Source organism: Chiloscyllium punctatum, chromosome 48 (genome assembly GCF_047496795.1).
Source record: "Chiloscyllium punctatum isolate Juve2018m chromosome 48, sChiPun1.3, whole genome shotgun sequence".
Taxonomy (NCBI): Eukaryota; Metazoa; Chordata; class Chondrichthyes; order Orectolobiformes; family Hemiscylliidae; genus Chiloscyllium; species Chiloscyllium punctatum.
Genome location: NC_092786.1, coordinates 19,853,293 through 19,876,770, shown reverse-complemented (window position 1 = coordinate 19,876,770; position 23,478 = coordinate 19,853,293). Strand labels below are relative to the sequence as shown.

Here is a 23,478-nt window from a genome sequence, read left to right as displayed (position 1 = left end):
AAGAAAGTGGAGTTGAGGATGATCAGATCATCCACAGTCTCATTGAATGGTGAAGCAAACTCAATGGGCTGAATGTGTTGTGCGCATGTGGTTGGTAAGAGCGTAGGAAAGAAGAACTGTGTGGATCTGTCTCCATAAGATCTGGTAGTGGGCATAAGCCATTACCTGAGCAGTAGCATGTAGATTCAGCACAGCTATCTGAAAATCTTGGCAAACCTCTTTGCATTTACTGATCATGCATTTTATATTGTGCTCTGCAAGCCCATTCAACAGGGTAACGGGGAGACAAGGTAATATGTTAAATATTTAATTTCTATCATATTTTGGAATAGTGCATTAGTGTACTGCAGATCATTGTCAGACACAGAACATGCTGAACATTGTGGCCCGTGTGTCAACAATTACCACCCTGATGGTGTCTTTGACTTGTCACACAAAAGGGAATTTTGTGAAATACTCAGTGACCAGAATGGACTCATGTCCTTGGACTTGGAAAATATCAGTCACAAACTGGCACTGTAGTTCAGAAGGAATCTCATGTGGAAACAGAGTTATTTCAGTGTTGAGGTTAATGGAGTTGACTGGTTGCACATGACTTGATTAGTTGTTTAGCATCCTTATTAATACTGGGCCAATATATGGACTCTCATATCAATCTCTGCACCCATGACTGGCATATATGTAGTCTAGCATGTCTTGACTTCAACCTTAAAGGATTTACAATGCATTTGGTTTGAAGATTATATTCTTGAAGAGTCCCAGTTCAGCTCTAATGGCCCAGTGATGTACCAGCTCGGGGACCCACTGGATGCTTTCAGGCTACCCACTGATGATCAGCTTGAGCTTTTGCAGACGATCATCATCAGATGTGTCTTGGTAAATCTGCTCCGCTTTGCTGCAACTGTCTAAGAGATTAATGTTACAGTCTGGACTCTCTGGTGCAGCAACTGGCAGATTTGTTACTTCATAAATTACATTAATATGCAGATTCATGTATCCTAGCAGACCGATAATAAACTAATGTTTCAACTATGTAAATGTTTCAGGGGTCCATCCTGAAGATTTGTACTGAGAGTGGCATTCTCCATCTTAAACATATGGGATGCCATACTCATTTTAAATATCAATTGATATTCTGTCAGAACTTCAGTTATCTAAAGAAAACATCGGTCTTTCTTATGGATCAACAGATAATTGACAAAGATTGATAGGTCTGGATTAGTGGTGCTGGAAGAGCACAGCAGTTCAGGCAGCATCTAATGAGCAGCGAAATCGACATTTCGGGCAAAAGCCTCGTCAAACTTCTGTTTATATCATGTGGACAGTACCATGCTGTGCCAGATGAATAGAGGAATAGTATTGACTATGTCAATTTTGGTATATCGAGCATGCTGTACATTCCTTTTGGGGCATATTACTTGGATGGATATAAAAACTTTTCTGACAATGTTCATGCAGCATATAACATACACTGTCTGACTGGGGCCTGCAAGTTGTTACATTGTGGTTACTTCATGGTCTTTGCTGACATCTTTACAAACTGTGTCTCAAACATTGGAAGCTCTTTGGCTTTGTTCCCTGATTGGCTTTTCTTCATGTGCTACATTGACTTGTACTTTGGGTTACTGTGGATTTTCTACACATTTTAGCCATGTGTCCTCTGGTCGAACAGAGCTTGCATATGAGACAAAGCACTGGACTTGATGTATGTGACAAACTACATCTCATACCAGGTTAAGACAGTCCCTGAACACATTAGTGGGTTCAACAGCAAAAACAGGAACTGTTGGAAAAACTTAGCAGGGCTGGCAACATCGGCAGAGAGAAATCACACCTAACGTCTTGGGTACACTGACACTTTTTCAGAACGGATGGTTTTTATGCAAAAGAGAGGATGGGGGAAGGGGGTAGGAAATAAACGATAGATCAGGATAGAGCCCAAAGGGACAGAAAAGCAGTTGCACAGACAAAGGAATGGATAACTGTTAGCCTAGGAGAATGATTAGCTACCAATGGGAATAATTAGAAGCTCACAATTGGTAGTGTGCAGTAGTAGTAGACCATGTGATAACAAGGCAAAAGTGAGGACTGCAGATGCTGGAGATCAGAATCAAAATTAGAGTGGTGCTGGGAAAGCACAGCAGGTCAGGCAGCATCCGAGGAGCAGGAAAATCAATGTTTCGGGCAAATGCCTTTAATCAGGGGCTGATAACAAGGCCTGGCGTGTTGAGGTTGGGGGTAAGGACATAGGAGAAGGCATCTCGAGCCCTAAAATTGTTGAACTCGATATTGAGTAAGAAAATTACAGAGCTCCCAAGTGGAAAATGAGGTGCTATTCATCCAGCTTGTGCTGCACTTCACTGGAGCACTGCAGCAAGCCTGAGGCAGAGATGTTGGCTAGGGAACAGAGTGGGGTGTTGAAGGGGCAGACAACTGGAAGCTCAGGGTCTTTTTTGTGAAGAGATCTTGGGTGTTCTGCGAAGCGATCACACAGTCTATGTTTCATTTCCCAAATGTAGAGGAAACTACATTGTGAGCAGCGAATGCAGTAAACTAGATTGTGCGAAGTGCAAGCAAAAGCATTACTTCACCTGGAAGGTGTGCCTGGCCAGTGAATATGGAGGACGAAGGAAGTAAATGGGCAGTGTTACACCTTGTGTGGCTGCAGAGGAAGGCCGGATGGGCCTTTGGGGGTGGGGGGGTGGGGTGGTGGGGTGGTGGGGTGGTGGTGGCGGGGGTGGGGGTGGGGTGGGGGGGGGGGTAGCGGGGGGAAGGCTGTGAATGAAAGAGGAGTGGACAGGCTGTCCCAGAGGTAACGGTCTTTGTGGAAGGCTGACAAAGGAGGGAAGGGGAATACAAGTCTGTGTTGGTTCAACTGCTGTTCTGGAGTAAAGTTCCTGCAGACGCTGTTAATATTGCTTTAAACCTTGCTCCTTCTTCCCATAGAGTATCAACGGTATATCATTTAGGCTTGTCCTTTCAGAATGATTTGATAGGCAGAGAAGCAATGACAAGGTTCGTAAACTTTCAGCTAAACTTCCTTCAGTGAAATCACATCTGTACTTTTCCATTAGGACCTGCCTGTGAATTGGTTGATCATTTGAAACTGCTGTTGCTGGTATGAAACAAACTCATGTATATGCATCCTGAAATTCTCAAACTTATTACTGATCTTTTAAAATTTGGAACTATCAGGACCTTTGCAGTCATCATCATAGATAACAGAGGATTTTGTTCTTCATAACCCTCAGTTCCAAAAGCAGAAGTGTGACTTCCTTTCATTCACTTATCTGATAATCCATAAGGAAAGCTGGGTATTTTCTTTACAAAACTGAAGTTCTGACAGAATATCAATGGATTGTCAATCCATTGTAGTTTTTTTCTTTCTAGTGTCTTTTCCCTCCTTAAAATACCCAAGTAAGAATTTGTATTGCAGTGTATTACTTTTCGATATTGTACTTCTGTGCTCTTTATTTTGGAAGGAGAATGTAGTGGCGTTTTTATTTCTTGTTCGACTATGCTTCTTTTGCCTTGCTTTTTTCATTTTCTGCTTTTATTTCTTTATACTTTTCCCTGGTGTTGCTCCATAAATGCAGCAGGCCGGACACTTTGCATGGTGCTGGCACCAAAGGGAGATTGCAGTGATGTTATCTGTGCCTCGATTGAAGTCTTGGTGATGGTTCTTAAAAACAAAGTGGCAGAACTAAGTGATGTCTGTGCAGAGGTGGATCTGGGCAGAAAGAGCAAGTACAAACCTGCCTAATTTGTGATCTATACCATAATTCAACACTGTTTAGTTAATTAGGGGAATCAATCACAGATATTGTGTGCTGCATTGACATGGGCGTTCAACAATACGATGTGGTTCAATTTTATGACATTTGAAGAAAGTGTGAATACACATTTTGCTATAAAATTAATTTTATCAAGTGAAGACAGTTCAGTGATCCTAGCAATGTTAGGAATCAAAAGTCAGGCAACAGAACAATTTAATCACCTTCATTTGACATTACTTGAGCTCTGTTTGATTACCCTTTGAATCATCTGATTTTCCATACTGTTTCACAAAGTCAAAATATTTCTATTTGTTTGGCACCTCTTGCAACTAAAGGACTTAATAAATAGTGATGTATTTTTTTTAAGGGTAGCCATCATATTTTAGGAAATATTAGGCAACAAGCTCTTACATACAGCAATGTGATAATGAGCAGATAACCTGTTCAGAAGTTTCTAAGTGTTTGTTAAGGAATAGTTAGTGACCACTACACCAAGGAACATAATTGTTCCTCTTCAAATACTGTCATGAGCTTCCATATATGTATCCTAGGTCAGCAGGCAACACCTCAGTTTAACGTCTCATCTGAAAGACACTCAAGCACTCTCTCGATACTGCATCAAGTTTCAGCCGAGGTTTTATGCTCAAAAGTGTGAATGCATAACCTGCTGACTCAGAAATTGCTTGCAATGACAGCTGACAAAAGCAGGAAAGCTATTGGCTTCAAAAATTAAATATTTCCACTTATGATGGGAGAAGCGTTCCAAGTCAGATATGTCTCCAACTGTAGGAGTACATACTAGTTGCGGAATAAAGACTGAGGTTATATTTTCCACCTGTTATTAAGGCACGTGGGTGCTCAATATTACAAACATGGGAGCATACATTGGGAGCCAGACATCCCATCATTCGAACTTCATTAAAAAAAATAAGAAGCATTCTTGAAGCAATTTATTACACACAGAACAGCACACAATTCCTGTGATTAATTTTCCTAATTAACTAAACATGTCAACAAAGTTCAAAAGATAATAGCAATGTACCAGCACACAAACACTAATCAACAGTATATGTGGTAAACTTGGCACAGAACATGATCGACATCAGGAAGCTGAAGCTTTTAGCTCTACCTAAGTGATACACACCAAACAGAATGGACAACTTGCACTATGTGGTAAAATGCACTGAAGTGGACTACCTTACACAGATTGGGAATCGCATTGGTTTGATTATAACTGTTCCAATGTGAAACCAGGTTTAGAAAGTGCACAGATATTGTTGACTTTTCTGTGCACGTTACAACTTTAAGATAATAAGATATAGGAGCAGAATTGGCCATTTGGCCCATCAAATCTGTTCTGCCATTTGGTCATGGCTGATCTCATTCCCTTTCTCCTACCTGCTCCCCATAATTCTTGATCCTCTTACTAATCAAGAACCTAGTCAACTCTATCTTAAAGACTTTCAATGATTGGAATTAACAATATAGGAAGGGAAAAGGTTGTGATTCTGAAGGGAGATTACAGAGAGTTAGGCAGGAGTTTAAAAAGGAGGTCCTCAAGGGTAGTAATATCTGGATTACTCCCAGTGCTATGAGCTAGTGAGGGCAGGAACAGGAGGATAGAGCAGATGAATGCATGGCTGAGGAGCTGGTGTATGGGAGAAGGATTCACATTTTTGGATCATTGGAATCTCTTTTGGGGAAGAAGTGACCTGTACAAGAAGGATGGATTGCACCTAAATTGGAAGGGGGCTAATATACTGGCAGGGAAATTTGCTCGAGCTGCTTGGGAGGATTTAAACTAGTAAGGTGGGAGATGGGGGGGGGGATGTTGGCAGTGACCCAGGGAGATAGTGAGGAAAGAGACCATCAGTCTGAGACTGGTACAGTTGAGAACAGAAGTGAGTCAAACAGTCAGGGCAGGCAGGGACAAGGTAGGACTAATAAATTTAACCGCATTTATTTCAATGCAAGGGGCCTAACAGGGAAGGCAGACAAACTCAGGGCACGGTTAAGAACATGGGACTAGGATATCATGGCAATTACGGAAATTGAGGAGTTTGGAATTCAACCCTATGATTGCTTGCTGATACCAGAAAAAAAATACATGCACCTTTTCATAAACATAAGATCATTGCTGTGCTCTGAGGTACAGATGAACTTTTAAATCAAACAAGGTGGACATCAAAAGCGATTACGAATAGTCGAGGAGCTTCTGGGTTGTTGAAAAGTCAATGTGACTCGCTTTTCCGTTTTAGACTTGTCAGATTGATGTTGCTTGTTTATCTGACCTTTCAGAAGCTTTCGACAATAACAGCTTTCATCATTTACAGAACAACCAAAGGGAACTTTGTGCTTTGAAGCTTCCTATTACTGTAAATAGAAATGACTTCATAACGAGAACAAATTTCACTTTATGAAATGATCCTGAGATTTGGATCGAGATAAAGTGTGTTCTGGGACAAATGAATTTTGAATCTTGGTATCTGAAAAACTCAAGCGCTACTGAAGTCTACGAATGTTCATCAGTAACTGATTATCGGTCAAGAATGATTCAGCTAGTTTTACTAATTGAATTAAAGGTACAAAAATGATTAATTTTACATACAAAGCAAATTAATACAACCGTTACAAATGGATACTTTCAATTCTTATTGTCCCAAATTACAACAAAGTTTGCAGTTTGAAAGTACTTGATTGATCACACAGCATTTTAGGACATCATGAAAGGTGCTATACAAATGCAAGGCTTTCTTTACAATCAGATTGAACCCAATGCTGAGATTTTTTTAAATTTACACATGGGATATGGGCGTTGTTGGCTATGGCACCATTTATTGCTCATCTCTAACTGCCCCTAGAAAATGCAGGTGAGCTGCCTTCTTGCATTTCTGTAGTCTGTGCGCTGTGGCTACATTCACTGCATTCGAAGGAGGGACGTCACGATTTTGACCCAGTGAAAATAATGCAATGGTAACATGATTCCAAATCAGGATGGAGTGTAGCTCACAGGGGCAAGTGTTGAACTACCATGTGTATACTGTCCTTTTCTATCTGGATGGTCAAGATTGCAGGTTTAGAAGGTGCCGTTGAAGGAGGTTTGGCGAGGAGTGGCATCTTGTAGATGGGAGAAACTGAGGACAGCAGATGCTGGAGATCAGAGTTAAGGGTGTGGTGCTGGAAAAGCACAGCCAGTCAGGCAGCATCTGAGGAGCAGGAGAATCAGGCATAAGCCTTTCGGGCATCAGGCTTTTCCTGATGAAGGGCTTATGCCCGAAATGTTAATTCTCCTGCTCCTCAAATGTTGGCTGTGCTTTTCCAGCACCACACTCTCGTACCTTATAGAAGATCCACACAGCTGTCACTGTGCATTGGTGGAGAAGGGAGTGAATGTTGAAGGGGTTAGTCTGTGTGCCAGTCAAGAAGGCTGCTTTGCCTTGGTGATGTCATAAGTTCTAACTGTATCTATACAAGTGTAGAATATTCCACAACATTCCTGACTTGTGCCTTCAGACTCACTTTGAGATACTAACATCATGGGCAATGGCTGTTGTTTCTCCTGGCCTACAAGCAGTGATGTAAGGCAAGGGGCTTCTAAATCTGCCTAGCGCATCAATGGCTCCCCTCAAAATGTAGCTCTATATCCCAGTCTTCCACCTGAAGGCCACCTCAGTATGCTATGCTGTTCCCCCTCAGCCCTGCCACCACAAGTCTTTCTTTCTCTCTCCCAGCTACATCCAGGACAATCGTGGGGAGTGTGAGATGGAGACAGGAAATGCAGCAGACTGATAATGTCAACCCCCACATCCGTGCTCACTTGGTTCCATTCCTGGCTCACAAGACCATAAAATACAGGAGCAGGATTAGACCATTCAGCCATAGACCATTCGGATCGAGTCTGCTCCGTAAGTCATCTCGACTGATAGTTTCTCAACCCCATTCTCCTGTCTTCTTCCCATAACCCATGTTCCTCTTATCAATCAAGAGCCTATCAATCAAAAGCCGGTCTTAAATACTACAGACTTGGCCTACCCACCCTTCTGCAGCAATGAGTTCCATACAGTCACCACCCTCTGGATGAAGAAATCCCTCCTCATCTCAGTTTGAAAGGGTTGCCCCTTCACTCCGATGCTGCGCTGTCTGGTCTTAGTCTCGCCTACTAATGGAAACATCTTCTTCACGTCCATTCTATCCAAGTCTCTCCGTATCCGGTGAATTTCAATCAGATTCCCTCTCATCCTTCTAAACTTCATACAGTACAGATCCAGAGTCCTCAACTGCTCCTCATATGACAAGCTCTTGCTGTCTGGGATCTCTTGCAAACCTCCTCTGGAATCCTCCAAGGCCAGCATGTCTTTCTGTAAATATGGGGTGCAAAACTGCTGCCAACATTTCAAATAGGTCTGACCAGAGCCTTATACAGACTCAGCAGTACATTCTGCTCTTATATTCTAGCCACAGTGAAATGAATGCAATAATTACATTTACTTTCCTAACTGTCCATTGAACCTGCATATTAACCTTGACAGAATCCTGACCTCTGACTCCTAAATCCTTTTGTGCTACAGATTTCTGCAGCTTTCACCCATTTAGAAAATAGTCTACGCCTCTATTCTTCCTATCAAAGTGCACAAACCTAAAACTTTCCTACATTGCATTTCATCTGTAATTTCTTTACCCCAGTTTGTCCTAGTCCTTTGCCTCCCCACTTCCTCAATGCTACCTATCCCTTGATCTATCACCTGCAAACATAACAATAATACCTTCATTCAGATTGTTAATGTATAATAGAAATAGCTGTGGCCCCAACCCTGACTCCTGTAGAGTTCCATGAGTCAACCATGGACATCTTGAAAAAGACGCCATTATCCCCACTCTCTGCCTTCTCCCAGTCAGCTAATCCTCTATCCCTGCCAGTATCTTGCCCCTAACACCATGTGCTCTTATTTAGCAGCCTCCTGTGTGCACCTTTCCCTTCTGGAAATTCTAGATCACATTCACTGGTTCTCCTTTATTGAACTTGCTCATTACCTCCCCAAAGAGTTCCAATAGATTCGTCAGGCATGATGAAACCATGCTGACTCAGCCCTATTTTACCATGCACATTCAAGTTCTCAGAAATCTCAACCTCTATAACGGACTCTAAAATCTTACCAATGATCCAGCGAGGACTTAACTTCCAATTTAAGATAAAATTTCCAGAAGCAAACAACCAAAGAAACAAAGAAAGTACAAATTTAACAAGAGAAAAACAGATGGATTCTAGTGAAAAATTATTGAGGACACAAGAATGACTTAAGATTCAATCATGAGCAAAGATACCAATAACAGAAAGGAAAAGATCAACCTATAAATTCTTTCCCCCTTTCTTAAAAAGAATCCTTATTTTTGCAGTTTTGAACTCTCAAGCGGTTGTGGGTTTGTTTGCCGAGCTGTCAGGTTGTCATGCAAATGGTTTGTTGCCATGTTAGGTAACATCAGTGTGACTCCCATGAAGCATTGCTGTTCTACTCTGCTTGATATTTATATGGTCTGTTCTGTTAAGGTGCATTGCGTCATTTCTGCTTTATCGCTTCTGTGGTTTGTATATGGGGTCTATTTCTACATGCTTGTTGATGGCATTTTGGGTGGAAAACCAGGTCTCTAGGAATTCCCGTGTCTCTGGTTAGCTTGTATGATATCACTGTCCCAGTCAAACTGATGGCCCTCCTTGCCTGTGTGTACTCAGATGAGGGAGAGTTGGTCGTGACATTTTGCTGCTGGTTGGTGTTCATGTATCTGGATTGTTAGTTTTCTTCCAGTCTCTTCAATGTAGTGTTTATGGCAGTTGTTAGATGGGATTTTGTATATTACGTTGGTGCTGCATGTTGTGGGCACAGGGTCTTTTGTCATTGTGAGTAGTAGACCAACAATGCTTTACGGGAGTTACACTGATGATGTTACCTAACATGCTGACAAAACGGCTACATGACAACTGCCAGCTCAGTGAGCAAACCAGTAACCGAGCCCACAACCCGAGCTACAAACCTTCGCAAAAGCCTTGGAATGCAGTGTTAATAATAACAATCATAACATGTTATAGATATTAAAAACATGACCAAGTATTTTTTCCCCAGGGACATCATTGTCATTTTAAAAAGCAGGAAGCACTGGAGAATCTCAGCTACGACAGCACTGTTACAGTCCAATATGACTCTTCTGCAGAACCCATCATTCTGTCAACTGAGAAGACAGCAACCAGATGCATCACAGCATGGCTTGGCAACTGCTCTGCCCAGGACCAAAAGTACTGCAGGGAGTTGTGAACACAGCCCAGTCCATCACACAAGCCTTCCTCCCATCCATTGACTCCATCTATACGTCTCGCTGCCCTGGAAACGCAGCCAACATTATCAAAGACTACTCCCACCATGGTTATTAATCTCTTCCAACCTCTTCCATCAGGCAAAATAAACATTAGCTTATACACACATACCAACAGGTTCAAGAGCAGCTTCTTCCGCTTATTAGACTTCTGAATGGACCTCTCAAATTTTAAATTTAATGCTAATCTCACTCTTTGTGCATCCTTCCTGCATCTGTAACATTTTATTTCTTGCTCTGTTCTATTATCCTTGCACATTTTGTATGGTCTGATCTACCTGTACTGCATGCAAAACAAAACTTTTCACTGCACCTAAGTTCATGTGACAATCATAAATCAAAAGCAGAAAGTCTATAATTTTCAGTGAGAGTGAAGGAAATGTCTAGTATATATCAGTGTGCTTCTCTGCAAATGAGGGGTGAAGGCAGCTTGCGCAGGTCTATAATAGCTTCGTGTTGTCTCATTCTTTGCTCATTTCTTCTTGAACTAAGGAATCTGGTCGTCTAAATAGCTACCTATGTCATCAGCAAGGTCTCAGTTCTCTGAAATATTGCAAAATTTAGCTTTGATTAAATTGGTAATTAGAGTGTACCAGGATTAACAAAGGCAGCTATTCTGCTCTCAGTGAGAGGTTTCTTTCCTCCTTAGTCAGATTGAGAGAGGCAGAAAGTCATCATTTTGAAACATTGGATGAAAGCACACTTTCTAATATCCCTTACACTTTACAATGGTACATCCCAAGTCATTTTAAGGAATGCCATTGGTTCAATCAGCTGCATTCAATTATCTCTCATGTTGCAATCCCTGTGCCATTTACAGATTGTTTAAAGAACACGAACTGAGTGCCAATAACTTGTTACATTTGGTTGAATCAAGGACTTGGGAGTAATTGGTTAAACAGTTTAAAAATAAAAAAAAGTAAGAAACTTCACAGTGGCACAGTGATTAGCACTGCTGCCTCATAGTGCCAGAGACCCGGGTTCAATTCCCGCCTCAGACGATTGACTGTGTGGAGCTTGCGCGTTCTCCCAGTGTCTGCGTGGGTTTCCTCCGGGTGCTCCGGTTTCCTCCCACAGTCACAAAGATGTGCAGGTCAGGTGAATTGGCCATGCTAAATTGCCTGTAGTGTTAGGTGAATGGGTAAATGTAGGGGTATGGGTGGGTTGCGCTTCGATGGGTCAGTGTGGACTTGTTGGGCCGAATGGCCTGTTTCCTCACTGTAAGTAATGTAATGTAATCTAATCTAATCAGAAACCTGGTACAGGTGATAGGGAAGTAGGCATATTCTTCATTACTATTTTGGATTGCCTGAATCTGATAAACGATCTGTGTTGTGCTTGATTGGTTAAGCCTGGTTTGGACTTCGAGAAAAGTAAACAAAGCTGTAAAACTGACCTGGTAGATTGAGCTTTAATCATGAGAGCAGATATTTTGTGACTGCAGAGATTATTTTATAGCATTATACATTAAGTGTACACTTAAAAATAATGCAATCGCTGTTCTGCTCTAATGGAAACCAAATATAAAATACACAACAAACCAATAACTACTGAAAATAACAAACACTGGAGATCACAGTGGGTCAGGCAGCATTACTGGGGAGAGAACAAGCTAACATTTCGAGTCTAGATGACGCTCCATCAGAGCTGACATGAAGCTCCGATGAACAATCATCCTGATTCGAAACGTTAGCTTGTTCTCTCCCTGGATACTGCCTGACCCGCTGTGATCTCCAGAATTTGTTGTTTTCAGTTTCCCTCATCTGCAGTAATTTGCTCCTAAACCAGTAACTACTATCGTGAGGCGAGGAGAAAAGGGGAGAAGTTTAGTAAGGGAGCTCAAACCATAGTAATAAATTAACAAGTGGATGGCTTATTATTAAATGAGAGAAAAACTAAAATAAAAACATTCATCAAGATCATTAAGAAAAAATCAGAATGCTATGTGCCAAATCATTAGGAAAAAATACACATTATTTGTTCTTAGATACTTGTAACACTGACAATCTCCCACATCACAGTTTTGCATGTGGAATGAACTTCCTGAGGAAGTGGTGGATGCAGGCAAAACTACAACATCTAAAAGAAATTTGCACAAGTACATGAATAGGAAAGGTTTGAAGGGATATGGGCCAGGAGTAGGCAGGGTTGGGACTATTTTAGTTTGGGATTATTGCCGACATGGACTGTTCGAACCGAAGGACCTATTTCTGTGCTGTATGACTTTACGACTCAATGTCTCAACACATCTCTTATTGCCCTATTAAGAGGGTTAAAGGAACCAAACTTGTCCAATGAAAAACCAAAGGAATCCGATCAGTTACAGAATTGCACTCATGCCACTGCCTGAATTAATTTCAGGGGAATAGATGGATAACCAATCTGACCACGTCAGTGACTCACTGGGAGTGTTTGATTAAAATTGCTCCCCAAAGCTCCAAAGCATGGTGTGGAACAAGAGTCACAAACAGGACAGAGTGGGGTTAGGGTTAGTCGTTAGTAGTTGCAGATTCTTTTTTTTTGTGAAGAACATCAATGGTTTCAGATTTTTAATGATTAAAAATTGGTTTATTTAATTAACAATTGGCCACAGCAGGATTCGAAGTCATAACCTCTAAGTGCAACAACTATCAGGATCTAAACTGTCTATATTTTGTGATGCTTTTCACTTGGTTAAAATGGAAGCCTTGTGTTTATACAGTGCCCTTCATGACATTGCATCCCAAGAACTCCACAACCAATGAAGTAATGTATGATATGTAATTACTGTTGTCGATCATTTTCAGAAGCTGCCTCCCTTTCTTTCATGTTGGGACTGGAAATAATTATTTGTTTACACTCATTTATATTTGTGACTGCATTTACCCAGCTACTTATGGCATGCATTTCAGATCTGCAAATTGGAATTTATCCACATCGTTTAATTTCTTCTGGGTTATTACACTAATTCCTTATTATATCTCTTTTAACTCACTACATATTAAATTATACCTGTATGCCTATAATTTTTATCAGCTAGATTCTCCTAAAATCTTTTTTAATCTTACATGCTGCTTACCAAACTTTCTACTTTTGTGTTCCCATATAATTTCCAAGATTTCCCAATACCTAAATCTTCTCAGCACACCGGAACAAAAGTGCACAAGATTCTGACTTCTGGGGTGCACAGCCTCTAGCCCTTATTCAATCTGAGCAACACCAGTTTATCTTGATATTTAATATCCTGACTGACTGCTAACGTCCTGGCTACAACGCTGTGCTTTGGCTTGCATATATTTGAATTTTGCTCACATGCTTCTTGAAAAACATCTTGTTGAAAATGGATACAAACTACATCAAACACTTTTCTCGCCTCCTTGAGCAATGGAATGGCAGCAGCTAGTCCCCAATTAAATTGAAAAAAAAATTATATATTTGTCAAGGTGTGAAAGGCCAGTGAGGCAAGACAAGTATAACAGAATGGTGGGCCAATTAGAGGGCAAAAAGGAAAACATCTTGTCAAGGCAGAGGACATGACGGAAGCAAAAGAAAATTAGTACATTTCAATGGTCTTCAGTCAAGGGTTTGGGATTATCTTTGGCATGGACTGGTCAGACTGACAGGTCTGTTTCAAGACTGGAAAACTGTATCACTTTAAGAAGAGAGTGTTGTCCATGCCACATGGGAAATGTAGAAAAGTAGTTGGATGCAATTAACATAAAGAGGAGACGCCTGATGGTTGGTAGCACTCAAAGTGGAAAGATCATTTAGCCCCGTTAGATATGTTTTTGGTTGTTGGGGGGTAGTGAAGGTGAAAACATTGGCATTATTAGCCAGAATCTTTCAATCTTCCCTTATTGTGGGACTGGTGGGAAATGTTACAGAAGTGGTGAAAGTAGCAAACTTGGTTTGTTAGCCACAGATCAGCTCTTCAGCTGTCAACCTGAACCACAAGCATTCCACCAATAATAACGGAAGAGAACCAACCAATATTATTCCACTACAAATTTAGAAAAATCACAGGAATAGTTTGGAAAAAAATGGTTTCCATCTTGACACGTGCATATAATAAGTTAAAGCTATCATTAATATAGTAAAGAGATGAGTGTAATCTAAACTCCCTCCCCCGTCTTTCAGTTGCACTCCAAAAACAAGGTTTGATTTGGCTAACTGGGAATTTGATATGCATTACATAGTTGTAACTATGTGTTAAATTATTAAATGAATTCCAGACCAGGGCCTGAAATCCAGCTCTTTGTGTTTACGCCAAGGATTCAAATGAATTTATTGTTCCCCAAACAGCTCGATAGCTTCATATTAAACTACTATTGCTCTGGCATAGCTTCAATACTCCAATGCACATTTACAGTAATTACACAATAATGTCTTTGCAATGTTTCCATATAGACCTATACCTTGATGTGCAAATCTAATTGTTTGTCGTCTGATAACTATAATAAGGATTTGGTGCTCAAATGTAAGATTGATGTACAGGAGAGAAGTAGTGAGTTCATTCAGTATGATGCAAAGTGGGGATGGTGCTACAGAGGGATTTCAATTGTGTTGATTTGTATCAGTGAATACTGAACAGACCTCTAAGACACTGGCTGTCAGAACAGGTTAGTGGTTGATGTATATTCAAACCCTCACCTTAAATGCTATTCACACACCAATTACATCAAAATCACAATTTTATTACTCTATATGTATGGCTGAGAAATTAGTAAAGTAGGATGGTGTCAACAGTGTCATTATGCCCCCCTGCAGAAATAGATAATGGGAAGTCAAAGCAATCATTTGAGATTTGGCAGAAAATGAGGGATTATAAAAACCTCTGCTCTCTTAGTCCTTTATAAAGTAACTGTACATATTGCTCAAAATATTTAGCAGATTAGAAACACTAAGACACTGACAACAATTATTAATTGTAACTTCTATGGAAAATTATGTTCAAACTGAAATTTCATAACCCTTGAAAAGTTTTGTGAAAGTTTTACACAAATTCAGAATACGCATAAACATTTCTGAAATGTTTTATTCCTATGTTTGACTTGACTTCAATATAGAATAGGATAGAATCCCTACAATATGGAAACAGGCCATTTGGCCCAACAACTCCACACTGACCCTGCAAAGAGGGTCCTATAAATTCAAATTAAAACAAACAACCTTCTGACACTAGGGAGGAATTTTAATCTTATTTGCCCAGTGGGAACCCAATCTCAGCAGTTTCAATCTGTCCAATGTTAATCTCCACTGGAGTCACTGGACTCTGACACTGAGTGGAATGCAAAGCCAGCATACCATCTGTACCTGTGGGATTCCTGCCTAGCAAGCTGAGCTGTGATTATATCTTTACTACCTAGATCCTTGGTTGGTGTACAGAGGGAAGCTAACAGCCATATTATCACATACTTTTCCATGTGAGCATCTATAATGTTAGTTAAGGTGAATAGCAGATGTCCTTTTCCTAGGGTTGGAGATTTCAAGACAAGGGGGCATATTTTTAAGGTGACAGGAGAAAGATTTTGAAAAGACATAGGGACAACGTTTTTACACAACGAGTGGTTTGTATGTGGAAAGAACTTTCAGAAGGAAGTGGTAGATGCGGGTACGGTTAGAACATTTAAGATATTTGTATAAGTACATGAATAAGAAATATTTGGAAGGATATGGGCCAAGTGCAGGCAAGTGGGACAAGTTTAGTTTGGGATTACAGTCAGCATGGACTGGTTGCACTGATGGGTCTGTTTCCATGCTGTATGATTCTATGACAACCAGCAAGATTCGAAGAGATAGAGAAATTAACGAAAATATTTAACAAGGAAGAAGCAAAAACAGCAATACCTCCAATTTTTTGTTCACAAATTTTTTTGTAATTGTATATGAGGTTAAGCACCAGAGGCAAAAAAGAGGACATGCAGTAGAGGGTTAACACAATATCGCATACAAGAAACAAAAAAGTGTGTGGTCTCAGGAGTGAGGAATCCAACTGTTAATGTCTTCACAGTAGTTTATGAAGAGCAGGACAGAAAATAGCAAATGACAGAATCTCCAAATTTACAGAGTTATTACTACAGTACTCTCCCAGTTTAAATGTTCAATGTGAAATTCCTATGAAAATAAAGAATGATAACTTGAAGATAAATGTTAGTGTTAAAGATTGGGTTACTCTCGGGTATCACACCTGCATTGTTTTATGAATGCCATATTTGAGCCAATGATACTTCACAACTGACAAGATAGATACTAGAGAAAGCACATAGATAAAGGTGCAATGAGATAGCAGACTTGTATCAAAACAAGAAATCCAAAAATACCACAATTAAAAACAGAAAGCTGGGGAAACTCAGAGTTGACGAGACTAAAGCTTTAAGTTTAAAACCTTTAATTGACTTTCAGTCATTATCTCAATGCTTGGTTAAATTGTTGAGCCCTTTAAATTCCATCAAAAATTTTATGTATTTAGCTCTGGAGAATATAAAATGGAGTCTCACTATGAATGCTTCAGTGAATTCCAAACTCATTAATGGATTCAGCTTAGCAGGGATTGTTGATTCAGCTACCAAAGGGGATTGTGAATTTGTTTAATGTGACACTTTTAGGAGTTCATAGATAATGGGTTGGATTTTATGGGGGAGGGGGAATCCTAGTCTGGGTAGAACACTGGTCGGTGTGCCTCCCCACCATATTGTTGGCTACTCCACATTCCTTTAATAATGGAATCAGTGTTAATCACTTTCAGATAATACTTCCAAAATTACCTTGACATCAATTCCAGTCTTTGAGAACTTCCAACTATTTAGCTGGAACAACAGCCAATCTTGATGAAGTTAATTCCAAGGTGTGTGTGTTGTCAGGATGGTCAAGGTCAGGGGTGGGGCTGATTTTGAGAGGCCATGAAGGACGGCAAGATTGGAAGTATTAACTCAGTGTTGGTGGTGGCTTCTAAAGGCTGTACCCACTCTTGCATGGTAACAGGTTGTCTGCTTGGTATAGGTAGTCCCTGCTACAGATGAAATAGCAGTGGGGTGAGATTAATTGACCAATTAAAAGCCTCAAAATAACCAAGGATGGGTGGGCCACCTATTGCCTCCATTGCTCCCTCATCCACCTGATTGGTTGGAGACAGGTCATCTGCTTCATGCATTCCACACCCCCCCCCCCCACAATCATCTTCAAACCAATGTGTGTGTACGTACGCATGCACATGTGTCTGTGTGTGTGCATGTGCAAGCCTGTGTGTATGTGGGGTTTTTAGTGGGCCTCTCAACATCAACAGAACTGGGTCAATGTCCCAGTCTTTCAACCTGATCACCTCACTCCTTCACTCATTTTCACCTTGGGCCTGCTTCAAGAGACAGGAAGCCCAGACTCCAACCCATCCTGGTCACCTCACCATGCAGGTAGAACCAAATAGGAGCTGAAAATGTGTTGCTGGAAAAGCGCAGCAGGTCAGGCAGCATCCAAGGAACAGGAGAATCGATGTTTCGGGCATAAGCCCTTCTTCAGGAAGGGCTTATGCCCGAAACGTCGATTCTCCTGTTCCTGGGATGCTGCCTGACCTGTTGCACTTTTCCAGCAACACAATTTCAGCTCTGATCTCCAGCATCTGCAGTCCTCACTTTCTCCTCGAAGAACCAAATAGGAGGTAGGATTGTGATTAGGAACTGCTGACCCCCTCCTCAAAGAGGAGTCCATAATGATGCTTCCATAGAAAAGAAGGTGAGAAGTTTACAGTATAGCAAGAGGTCATTTAACTCATCAGGACTTTGCTGATCAAAGAAGAGTTATCGATCGAAATCTCACTTTCCGACTTTTAATCTACAGCCCTGCAGTTTGGAAAACTGCAAGTGCAAAGACAGTGTTTGCCTTTCCTATTCTTACAGGAGATGAATTCCTGATCATCACAACTTTGTGGAAGAAACAAATTCTCAACTCCACTCTAATCCTTTGTCAATGACCTTAATGAACCCTGATTATTAACCTCACCGTCCCTAGAGGGAAAATCCAGTTAAAAATCAGCATTACAGATATGATATGATGGGATGGAGCAGTACAGATTCACAAATCACTTTAAGTAGTAATGCAGATTAAAAATATATATATATATAAAGTGCAAACAGAACACTGCAGTTCACTTCTAGAAATTCAACACCACAGATGTGCATTAAACTTATTAGAACCTTGGTTACATTACATTTGGAGTCCTGTATGCTGTTCTTGTCTTAAAAATGCATAACAAATATAGAAATCAGTGGCTAAGATCCAGAAAACACTAATAAGAATGATATCAGACTTGTACTGAAAGTTATTAATCAAATCTGGACATTAATTATCACAATTCAGAGTCACGAGCTGATGTCAGAAGAAAATGAGACATCCTGTGAGCTGGTGTTCATCACCATGTTGACCACTGGCAAGGAAAAACATATCTACACTGAAAGCAACAACCGACATGACACACTGCCTCTTCATGTGTGGCATTTGTGGCAGAATGTCCTCGTAAGGATTGGCCCCTTTAACCATCAACAAGATGCGTGGCACAAGAAGACATATCAATTCATTTGTTTGCTGAGTGGTAATCTTCTTCAGTAGATGTGAGAATTCTAGGAACCATTTTAAAATAAAAATCTCGAAAAATAATCAATGCATTTTAAAACCTTTCCAACAGTTCAGTGGTAAATGAAATGGCATTGACCTATCCAAATCATGGTCCCAGATCATTTCGCTGACGAAGCTGTGATAGTGGTATTAAAACTTATCTTAGCACCCCTGAACTAAGGCTGGAAAGCTGAATCAGTCAAAGCTTCTCATTTCTACATAGCATCAACTGAACCTGTTACAAAGAGCACAGAAAGGGCTTTGCTGAAATTCCCCCATGGTTGAGAAGTCCTTGGCATTCACCACCGTGGTTCACCAACGAAGGTGAGTCAGTGGTGACACACCCATGCTAAGTTCCACATCTGGGAAGACTGAAAACGATCACAGCGGGAGGGTTGCAGTTAAGGAAATATAAATATTACATTGTGTGTCAATAATTTACTTTTATATAGATAACGTGGACAGTAATTGAAAGGTTTAAACACGCCAACAAGAAGATAATATGTATGCAAGTCCAATAGCATCACCAAAAGCGATCTGCTTTATTCATTCTTGGGATGTAGGCATCGCCGGCTAGGTTAATATTTATTGTCTGTCTCTAATTGCCCTGGAAAAGGTGATGGTGAGCTGCCTTATTGAACTATTGCAATCCTTGGGGCATAGGTACATCCACAGTGCTGTTGGGAAGGCAGGTGCAAGAGTTTCAGAGGTAAGAGACAATAAAGGAATGGCATCTAGAGATGGAATACCCCAAGGTCTTGTTCATTGTAGCCAATGACTTCAAACATACCAACCTGAAGAATGATGCTACCAAATTACCATCAACATGTCTCCTGTCCCACCAGAGGTCCGAACATTCTTGACCATTGCTACACAACCAAAGATACCCATCGCTCCATCCCCAATCTGCATTTTGGAAAATCAGATCATAACAGTGCATTCCTCCTCCCACCTTCAAGATTGAAGCACGAAGGTCCAGTGTTGGTCTGAAACAATGGAAGGGCTTCTATGGGACGGCTTAGAATTGGTGGACTGGTCCATAGTTCAAGAACTCAGTGACCAACCAAAATGAGTTTGCTGCTACTGTTACAGACTTTATTAGTAAGTGTGTAGAGGACTGCATGCCGAAGAAGTTAATCTGAATATCCCCAACTGTGGATGAACCGGGAGATACAAGCCCTACCAAAGTTTAGGTCTGATGTGTTCAAGTTGAGTGACCCTGACATAGACAGGAAATCCAGGTACGACCATCATCAAGAGGTGATACCAAATAAGCTTGAGATTCAAACTGACCACATGGACACCCATCATTTGTGGCAAGATTTACGTGATATAAAGAATAACAAAGTGTAGTTGAACAGAATTATGGACAAGACAGCCCTACCTGATGAGTTCAATATATTCTATGCTTGCTTTGAACAGAAGGTCTGTGAAACAATGTCACCTACCCCAACAGCCTTGGGTGCACCTGTACTATCGGTCACCGCTGCAGACATTAGATCAGCCTTCTAGAGGGTGAACCTGTAGAAAGCAACCAATCTGGATGGGGTCCCTAGCCAAATACGCAGAGCCTGTGTGGATTAGCTAGCAGGAGTTTTTACAGACATCTTTACCCTCCTTATTACAATCTAAGGTACCCACCTGCTTCAAAAAAATCACCAACATCCTAGCGCCAAAGGAAAATCATACAGTCTGCCTCACTGACTACCACTCAGCAGTCTGACCTCCAAAATTATGAAGTGTTTCATGAGTTTAATCATTGTTGACATCAAATCCAACCAACCAGGTTGTCTTAATCCTTTGCAATTCGCCTATATTTACAGATGCCATCGCCCTGGCTCTATACCCATCCTGGAGGATCTGGATAACAAGGCTACCCTCATCAGGCTCCTAATCATTGACAATATCTCTGTCGTCAACACCATAATTCCAAATAAACTCATCTCTGAACTCAGAGCTAGATCGCAACTTCTCCCTCATCACTGGATCCTTGACTTCCTGACCCATAGACTGCAATCAGTAACAATAGGAAACACCACCTCATCCACGATAATCCTCAACACTGGTGCCCCGCAAGGCCACGTACTCAATGCCCTTCCATTTCCTCATACATTCACAACTGAGACACCAAATTTGGCCGCAAATCCATTTTCAAGTTTGCTATCACCACCATTGTAGGTTGGATCTCAAACAAAAACAAAACAGAATACAGGAAAAAGATAGAGAGCTTAACTACATGATGTAGAGTCAACAATGTCAGCAAAATGGAGGATTTGGTCACTGACTTCAGGAAGTGGAGTGGAGGACACATCCCTGTTTGCATAAATGGTACCGAGATGGATAGGATTGTGACCATCAAGTTCTCGGTATTGGTGAACATCAACAATCTGTCCTGGTCCACCCACATCAACGCATTTGTCAAGGAAGCACAACAATGCCTCTACTTCCTCAAGAGGCTAAGAAAATTTGGCATGTCCACAATGACGTACTAATGTTTAAAGGTGCACCATAGAAAACATCCAAACTGGATGCATCACAGCACGGCTTGGCGACTGCTTTTCCTATGACTGCAAGAAACTACAGAGTCGTGAACACAGCTCACTCCATCACACAAACCAGCCTTCCATCCATTGACTCTATCTATACTTCCCGCTGAAACAGGAAAGCAGACAACATAAGCAAAGACCCCTCCCATCCCAGTTATACTCTCTTACACCTTCTTCCGTCAGCCAGAATATATAAAAGTTTGAACTTATGTATGAACAGATTCAAGAACAGCTTCCTCCTTGCTGTTATCAGACGTTTGAACTGACCTCTCAATGTTGTTAATGCTGATCTGTCTCTCTGCACCTTCTCTGCAGCTGTAACACTGTATTCTACACTCTGTTCTGCTACCCTGATGCACTTTGTATGGCACAATCTACCTGCATAGCATGCAAAACACTCTTCACTGTATCTTAGTGCACGTGACTACAATAAATCAAACTCAAACTCATAATCCCCATCCATGTGGCACATGATTCGGAGAGGATTTTGTAAATGGCAGTGTTACTTGTTGCCCTGTGCTTCCATGTGGTAGAGGCCATAGTTTTGGCAGGAGCCTTCTGTATTACTGTAAAATACAATGTAATGATCAATGAACATCCCAAACTTCTGATTTTATGACAGAAGAAAGGTCTGACAGAGATGTCACATAGCTGAAGAAGGTTTTCTGTTTGCAATGAGCATGCTGACTGATAATTCTTGCAATTAAGGATGAGAAAGTTGCAACGGACAACTGAATGGACCTGCTTCTGCCAAAGTCAACACAGACAGAAGTCACATCTTATGAACACAGCATCATCCAGGACAAAGCAACCCACCTGATTAGTATCCCAACCACCACATGGATTCCCTTCACCTCCATGTGCACTGGAGCAGAGTGCTCTTTCTGGCTTTGTGGGTATATAGTGCTACACAAATTCCAGGGAAGGACAGAATGTTATGTGGCTATGACTTTACAATGTAACAAAGACTGCCAAGAGGAAATTGAAACCGACAGTGATTACAAATATTCTTGTTGAAATTCAGTGGCAATTGATATTACTGCAAAAGTGCTACTAGAATCTGTTGTCTTTGTATCAATTCTCACATCATCCATTTCCAAACTTATAACTATCATCTGTTTCTATTTTGCTCTTCAAAAGAATTTTTTCATGTCTCAGCATTACAATATCAATTTATCACCAGGCTACCGTACCCTGATCAAAGTTTCAGGAAAGGAAATGAAACTCTGGAAAATATTATTTGCAGAGGTGGCTGCAAATCAACAAACCAAAATCCACACTTTATCAAAGACAATCAAATTCATAAAAGTAAAAGTACACATAAAGCTGGAGGGATCCAGGATTTTTCTTTGGCGGCGTAGAGTGGGAAGGGTGGGGGTGGGGGGGGGGGGGGGGTGGTGAAGGTGGAGCGGTTGGTGGACCTGGTCAATATGTATCCCTTGATCAATGTTATTTTTAAAATGTTATTCTAGTTGTTATCACACTGCTACTTATAGGATCTTGAGTGCAAATCAACTGCTCTACTTCCACCTCATAACTGTGACAAGTGGAAAATAGTTGGGCAGAGAGCAAGAAAGGAACTAGAGCACTGCAAGCATTTTTATTTTTCCCAAAGTGCATTCCCACTTGTTTTCATTCATTTTTATCCTCAATGCTCAATTAACAATTAACCATTCTTAAGATGAAATATGATATCCAAGGAAGCTAGCCATTTTCTGGCTATCCAAATTTCCAACATGGATTTGAATTTCTGACATGGCAAGCTCCCAGTCAACAGAGCAAAATGGGAAAATTATGCCCTTCATCTGTTTGTTCTGCTGATTTATAGGAACATTAAAAAGATGCCATGGAATTTTTCACAAGAAAAGTCAAAAGTTCACTGGTACCTGGCCAACATTTCTCCTTCAACCAACACCACAAATAAAATAGACTAATTCATTTCCAGAGGTGTTTGTGGGACATTGCTGCTGTGCTTGGCTACCCAGCAGGAATGAGAGCCTCAAAATAATTCCTTGTGGGAAGTACTCAGACACTCTAATACAATAAGACTGTATAAACACAATCTTTAGTTATTGTAGGAATTGACGAATCCATACACAACCAAAGAAATGTTATGAGGACCACTCATGCAAGTCAAAATTATTTCCACCATGGACCAAAGGGTCTGTTTCCGTGCTGTACATCTCTATGACTTGAAGTATACTTCTGTA

General features: G+C 40.8%; 1 protein-coding gene across 4 annotated transcripts in view; it reads right to left on the bottom strand.

The window, feature by feature from the left end:
- adamtsl3 (ADAMTS-like 3) overlaps positions 1 to 23,478 on the bottom strand; it is a 651,955-nt gene that overhangs the window by 125,159 nt on the left and 503,318 nt on the right. The window lies entirely within an intron of this gene.